Source organism: Leucoraja erinacea, chromosome 20 (genome assembly GCF_028641065.1).
Source record: "Leucoraja erinacea ecotype New England chromosome 20, Leri_hhj_1, whole genome shotgun sequence".
NCBI classification, from domain to species: domain Eukaryota; kingdom Metazoa; phylum Chordata; class Chondrichthyes; order Rajiformes; family Rajidae; genus Leucoraja; species Leucoraja erinaceus.
Window position 1 is genome coordinate 43,250 of NC_073396.1, and position 6,365 is coordinate 49,614.

Genomic DNA, 6,365 nt, shown 5'->3' on the forward strand with positions numbered 1-6,365 from the left:
TGGCCCCTTAGGCAAGAGTGACCATAATATGGTTGAGTTCTTCATTAGGATGGAGAGTGAATTAATTCAGAAACAAGGGTTCTGAACTTAAAGAAAGGTAACTTTGAGGGTATGAGATGTGAATTGGCCAAGATAGACTGGCAATTAATTTTTAAAGGGTTGACGGTGGATATGCAATGGAAGGCATTTACAGACTGCATGGATGAACTACAACAATTGTTCATTCCAGTTTGGCAAAAGAATAAATCAGCGAAGGTAGTGCATCCATGGATAACAAGGGAAAACAGGGATAGTATCGAAACAAAAGATGAAGTGGATAAAGGGTAAAGGGGAAATCTTTTAGGACCGAGATGAGAAAAACATTTTTCACACAGAGAGTGGTGAATCTCTGGAATTCTCTGCCACAGAATGTAGTTGAGGCCAGTTCATTGGCTATATTTAAGAGGGAGTTAGATATGGCCCTTGTGGCTAAAGGGATCAGGGGGTATGGAGAGAAGGCAGGTATAGGATACTGAGTTGAATGATCAGCCATGATCATATTGAATGGCGGTGCAGGCTCGAAGGGCCGAATGGCCTACTCATGCACCTATTTTCTATGTTTCTATGAAGCATACAAATTAGCCAGAAAAAGCAGCCTACTAGAGGACTGGGAGAACTTCAAAGTCCAGCAGAAGAGGACAAAGGGCTTAATTAGGAAAGGGAAAATAGATTATGAAAGAAAACTGGCAGTGCACATAAAAACTGACTGCAAAAGTTTTTATAGATATGTGGAGAAAAAGATTAGTTAAAACAAATGTAAGCCCCTTGCAGTCAGAAACAGGTGAATTGATCATGGGGAACAAGGGCATGGCAGACCAATTGAATAACTACTTTGGTTCTGTCTTCACTTAGGAAGACTTAAATAATCTGCTTGAAATAGCAGGGGACCGGGGTTTAAGGGGTTGGACAGGCTGGATGCAGGAAGATTGTTCCCGATGTTGGGGAAGTCCGGAACAAGGGGTCACAGTTTAAGGATAAGGGGGAAATCTTTTAGGACCGAGATGAGGAAAACATTTTTCACACAGAGAGTGGTGAATCTCTGGAATTCTCTGCCACAGAAGGTAGTTGAGGCGAGTTCATTGTCTATATTTAAGAGGGAGTTAGATGTGGCCCTTGTGGCTAAAGGGATCAGGGGGTATGGAGAGAGGGCAGGTACAGGATACTGAGTTGGATGATCAGCCGTGATCATATTGAATGGCGTTGCAGGCTCGAAGGGCCAAATGGCCTACTCCTGCACCTATTTTCTATGTTTCTATGTTTCTAAATGAGATGGAGGAACTGAGTGAAATCCAGGTTAACCGGGAAGTGGTGTTAGGTAAATTGAATGGATTAAAGACCGATAAATCCCCAGGGCCAGATAAGTTGCACCCCAGAGTACTTAAGGAAGTAGCCCCAGAAATAGTGGATGTATTAGTGGTAGTTTTTCAAAACTCTTTAGATTTTGGAGTAGTCCCTGAGGATTGGAGGGTAGCTAATGTAACCCCACTTTTTAAAAAGGGAGGGAGAGAGAAAACGGGGGATTACTGACCAGTTAGTCTAACATCGGTAGTGGGGAAACTGCTAGTCAGTTCTTAAAGATGGGATGGCAGCACATTTGGAAAGTGGTGAATTCATTGGACAAAGTCAGCATAGATTTATGAAAGGTAAATCATGTCTGATGAATCTTATAGAATTTTTCGAGGATGTAGCTAGTAGAGTGGATAAGTGAGAACCAGTGGATGTGTTATATCTGGACTTTCAGAAAGCTTTCGACAAGGTCCCACATAAGAGATTAGTATGCAAACTTAAAGCACATGGTATTGGGGGTTCAGTATTGATGTGGATAGAGAACTGGCTGGCAGACAGGAAGCAAAGAGTAGGAGTAAACAGGTCCTTTTCAGAATGGCAGGCAGTGACCAGTGGGGTACCGCAAGGCTCAGTGCTGGGACCCCAGCTATATACAATATATATTAGACTAAGTGGGACCCGTTGGGTCCCAGCATCACACGAGAGGGCTGGTCCCCCAATGTAAAATTCCACCTCTCCACCAATTCCAATATTGCTGGCCGGGGGGTGGGGGGGGGGGCTCTTTCTGTTGCGCTAGTGTTGTGGGTCGATGGTACTGGTTTCCAGAGGGCTAGTATGGAGTTTGTGGGCCGAATGGATTTTTGGGCTGGCAGCTCAGTCACTGAGGGCTGGCAGCTCAGTCACTGAGGCCTGGCAGTACAATCACTTGGACCTGGCAGGCTGGCGGCTGAGAAACTGCCAGAAATTCTGCCCAAAACAGGTGACAGACTGTAAGAGAGAAGGGGGAAGAGGGTAGACTGAATGGATTATTGGGCTGACATTTCAGTCACTTACGGCTGGTGGGCTGGCAGTTCAATATCTCACGGCTCGTGGGCTGGCAGTGCAGTCACTCACGCCTGGTACGCTGGCAGTTCACTCAGTCACCCCACCTACCTTCACCCCCCCACTCTGCTCCTTGCCATTGCCAGGTGGCGGCGTTCTCTCGGAAATCGCAGCACATCAAGGGGACTAACCGTGGAGTAGATCCGCAGCTCAGAGAGCCGTGACCCTTTTGCTTCCTGGGTCCGGCAGAGACTGAGTGAGGCACGACACTTCCGGGTTTTATAGTCCCTCCCCCTGCCGCCAGCTGGGGCAGCAGAGAGAATGGGGAATTTTGTAAAAACATTAATATCTCTCTCATTTTTCATAGACGGGGAAAATCCTCCGCACCCGTACGGTGGAGGAGGGCTCTGAGCGAGGTGGGCAAAAATGATGGACGTAGGTGGTGGCGTTCTCTCGGAAATCACAGCACAGTCAGCCAAAAGCGGTCAAGATCAGAGATTTAGTAATATAGATTAATGATTTGGACGAGGGAATTGAATGCAACATCTCCAAGTTTGATAATAATAATAATACATTTTATTTATTGGGCGCCTTTCAGACATGTCAAGGACACCTTACATAGATTAACAGGAATATAAACATATAATCAGAGTAAAATAAATAATAAAGACATCAGAGACACAAACTAAAAACAGAATTCAGTCCAAAAACAGAAAATCAAAAACACAATGTGAAGAGAGAGCAGCGGCAGCCAAAGCGCGCCAGCGTCCACTCTCCCTTCACGGCAGCCATCTTGGACAAAGACTAACAGGATTATATTACAGACAAAAAAATCATCCCCCCCACAATGGACACCACTGTGGGGGAAGGCACAATGTCCAGTCCCCACCCCAAGTTCACCCCAATGTCAGGCCTATTGAGGCCACAGCAATTGCCTCTACGGAGGCCCGATGTTCCTGGCCGTTCTCACCGGGTGGTGTTGACCCGGCGTCGGGAGAGTCCACTCAGCGGCTGGGCCACCTGGAACGGCCGCTTTCTAATTGGAGACCGATTAGATCAAGTTTGCGCATTACACGAAGCTGGGAGGCAGTGTTGGCTATGAGGAGGATGCTAGGAGGCTGCAAGGTGACTTGGATAGGCTGGGTGAGTGGGCAAATGCATGGCAGATGCAGTATAATGTGGATAAATGTGAGGTTATCCACTTTGGAGGTAAAAAAACAGGAAAGTAGACTATTATCTGAATGGTGGCCGATTAGGAAAAGGGGAGATGCAACGAGACCTGGGTGTCATGGTACACCAGTCATTGAAAGTAGGCATGCAGGTGCAGCAGGCAGTGAAGAAAGCGAATGGTATGTTAGCATTCATAGCAAAAGGGTTTGAGTATAGGAGCAGGGAGGTTCTACTGCAGTTGTACAGCGTCTTGGTGAGACCACACCTGGAGTATTGCGTACAGTTTTGGTCTCCTAATCTGCGGAAGGACATTCTTGCCATAGAGGGAGTACAGAGAAGGTTCACCAGACTGATTCCTGGGATGTCAGGACTTTCATATGAAGAAAGACTGGATAGACTCGGCTTGTACTTGCTAGCATTTACAAGATTGAGGGGGGATCTTATAGAAACTTACAAAATTCTTAAGGGGTTGGACAGGCTGGATGCAGGAAGATTATTCCCGATGTTGGGGAAGTCCAGAACAAGGGGTCACAGTTTAAGTATGGGGAAGGCTTTTAGGACCGAGATGAGAAAATCATTTTTTACACAGAGTGGTGAATCTGGAATTCTCTGCCACAGAAGGTAGTTGAGGCCAGTTCATTGGCTATATTTAAGAGGGAGTTAGATGTGGCCCTTGTGGCTAAAGGGGTCAGGGGGTATGGAGAGAAGGCAGGTACAGGATACCGAGTTGGATGATCAGCCATGATCATATTGAATGGCGGTGCAGGCTCGAAGGCCGAATGACTAACTGGTCTGTAATTCCCCGTTTTCTCTCTCCCTCCCTTTTTAAAAAGTGGGGTTACATTATCTACCCTCCAATCCTCAGGAACTATTCCAGAATCTAAAGAGTTTTGAAAAATTATCACTAATGCATCAACTATTTCTGGGGCTACTTCCTTAAGTACTCTGGGGTGCAACTTATCTGGTCCTGGGGATTTATCGGCCTTTAATCCATTCAATTTACCTAACACCACTTCCCAGCTAACCTGGATTTCACTCAGTTCCTCCATCTCATTTGACCCCCGGTCCCCTGCTCTTTCCGGCAGATTATTTATGTCTTCCTTAGTGAAGACAGAACCAAAGTAGTTATTCAATTGGTCTGCCATGTCCTTGTTCCCCATGATCAATTCGCCTGTTTCTGACTGCAAGGGACCTACATTTGTTTTAACTAATCTTTTCACATATCTATTAAAAAGTTTGCATGCAGTTTTTATGTTCCCTGCCAATTTTCTTTCATAATCTATTTTCCCTTTCCTAATTAAGCCCTTTGTCCTCCTCTGCTGGACTGAATTTCTCCCAGTCCCCTGTAGGCTGCTTTTTCTGGCTAATTTGTATGCTTCATCTTTTGTTTTGATACTATCTCTGATTCCCCTTGTTATCCACGGATGCACTTCCTTCCCCGATTTATTCTTTTGCCAAACTGGGATGAACAATTGTTGTAGTTCATCCATGCAGTCTTTAAATGCCTTCCATTGCATATCCACCGTCAACCCTTTAAGAATCAATTGCCAGTCTATCTTGGCCAATTCACGTCTCATACCCTCAAAGTTACCTTTCTTTAAGTTCAGGACCCTTGTTTCTGAATTAACAATGTCACTCTCCATCCTAATGAAGAACTCAACCATATTATGGTCACTCTTGCCCAAGGAGCCATGCACAAGACTGCTAACTAACCCTTCCTCATTACTCAATATCCAGTCTAGAATAGCCTGCTCTCTCGTTGGTTCCTCTACATGTTGGTTTAGAAAACTATCCCGCATACATTCCAAGAAATCCTCTTCCTCAGCACCCCTGCCGGGGTAGAAGATTGCAACCTTCACGTGGTCCGCCCTGTTTCGACTAATGCAATCAACTCGACGTGCACAAACGGAAGATCAAATAGAACAAGTTGTCCAACAACTTTAGGCTGTTCACGCCACACGAAAGAAGGAGCACCCCTTCCAATTTGATTCACCCAATCTATATGTAGATTAAAGTCACCCATTATAACTGTTTTACCTTTGTTGCACGAATTTCTAATTTCCTGTTTGATGCCATTCCCAACTCCACTACTACTGTTAGGTGGCCTGTACACAACTACCACTAGCGTTTTCTGCCCCTTGTTGTTTCGTAGCTCTACCCATATCGATTCCACATCCTCCAAGCTAGCTGGCAGTCCCAGCACTCCGGAGCTCCAACACGGTGACCCCGGTAAGGCATCGCTCGCTCCGCGGTGGAATCCAGTGCTGCTGAGGCTAGGAAGAAAGACAGCAGGAAAGACAGCGCCAATCATGGTGGTAGGCTCGGAGAATAGTCACATCCTCGACCAGGAAGTGACTAAGAAAACAGTTTCCCCCTCCTCAAAAAAGACTAAGACCTCCAAAAACAAACTTTAAAACGGGCTAAAAATAACAAAAGGAATGAAAGGGCAGGCTAGGCAGCCACACTCGATGGTGCCACCATTCGTATTTTGCTGTAACTCAGCGGGACAAACGGGCAGCATCTCCGGAGAGAAGGAAATGGGCGACTTTTCAGGTCGAGACCCTTCTTCAGACTGAAGGTAGATACAAAAAAAAATGCTGGAGTAACTTTGTCATAAAGTGTGAAGCCCTTCGGCCCAACAGGCCCTTAAAGAATAAGGAGTGGGCCATTTTAAGATTCAAGATTCAATTTAATTGTCACTTAACCAATTAAGGTACAGTGAAATGAATGAATGAAGAGATTTACCAAAATGCAGCCTCAATTAGAGAGTATTATCCATAAGGAGAGGTTGGACAAACTAGGAGGGCAGACTAGGGAACATGACGCAG